This window comes from Cyprinodon variegatus, unplaced genomic scaffold, assembly GCF_000732505.1.
Source record: "Cyprinodon variegatus isolate N-32 unplaced genomic scaffold, C_variegatus-1.0 Scaffold793, whole genome shotgun sequence".
NCBI lineage: Eukaryota > Metazoa > Chordata > Actinopteri > Cyprinodontiformes > Cyprinodontidae > Cyprinodon > Cyprinodon variegatus.
Genome location: NW_015151246.1, coordinates 369,419 through 370,326, shown reverse-complemented (window position 1 = coordinate 370,326; position 908 = coordinate 369,419). Strand labels below are relative to the sequence as shown.

Here is a 908-nt window from a genome sequence, read left to right as displayed (position 1 = left end):
AAAGTAACTTGAGATGGCGTGTTGTGAATTGGCGCTATAGAAATTAACTGAATAGAATTTAATCAACGAATTTAGTAATCTGTTAATCATTAACCGGACTGTAGAGACTATGCCTTTAGGTGACAGAGGAATTTAATTAGAGCAGCAATTGGCGGAATGATCAGCCGGTGGACCGATCGGCCTGGCGATGGATCGGTGCACTCCTACTTCCATTTTAATTGAATTAGTATTTAAAAAAAAAAAAAAGAATTAGTATTAATGCGTCACTGATGGTGAGATGTGAAGATGACAGGTTGATGGTCTCATGGCTGATGGTTCCTGGTCAGAGGCAGTGAGAAAGACTCAGAGAGAAGAGCTGAAAGCTGTAAGTCAGACCTGGCAACCCTGATCCTGAGCAGCTGGTAAACAGGTCTGAGAGCAGCCAGACCTTCATGGGAGAAACTGTCCGTCCCAGAAAGCTTAGAAAAAGAGCTGAAATCATTTACTGAAATAATCCCCAGCTAACTTAGTCATTGATTAATCATCACCTCTAAACCTGGCTTTAGCTGACAGAGCGCCACACTTAGAGCAGGAAATATACCAACATTGTAAAAAAAATTATATTTAGCATTTAAATAAAGAAAACATTTCATTTGTCAATCTCCTCTATCCAGAACTGGAGTCAAGTTTCTCCTGGTTATATTCTGTAACATCTTCAGGAAGTTTTCGCTCCCTGATAATTAATCAACAGATTAGTGGCAGCGCTGCTTAAACATGCAGCCAGAGCAGGGTGGGGCCCCTGAGGGCCGCCAGCCTGGGGGGCCACTGGTTCAGCACACCTGAATGAAGCAGTGAGATGATTGAGGAGCTTTGGAGGAGGTAACTGCATCCTGGGGAGGAGGTGGTAACTACAGCCTGAGGAGGAGGGA

At 43.6% G+C, this 908-nt stretch overlaps 1 protein-coding gene across 1 annotated transcript in view; it reads right to left on the bottom strand.

Moving 5' to 3' along the window:
• LOC107098619 (storkhead-box protein 2-like) overlaps window positions 1–908 on the bottom strand; it is a 16,319-nt gene that overhangs the window by 12,219 nt on the left and 3,192 nt on the right. The gene's annotated exons all lie outside the window — the stretch shown is intronic.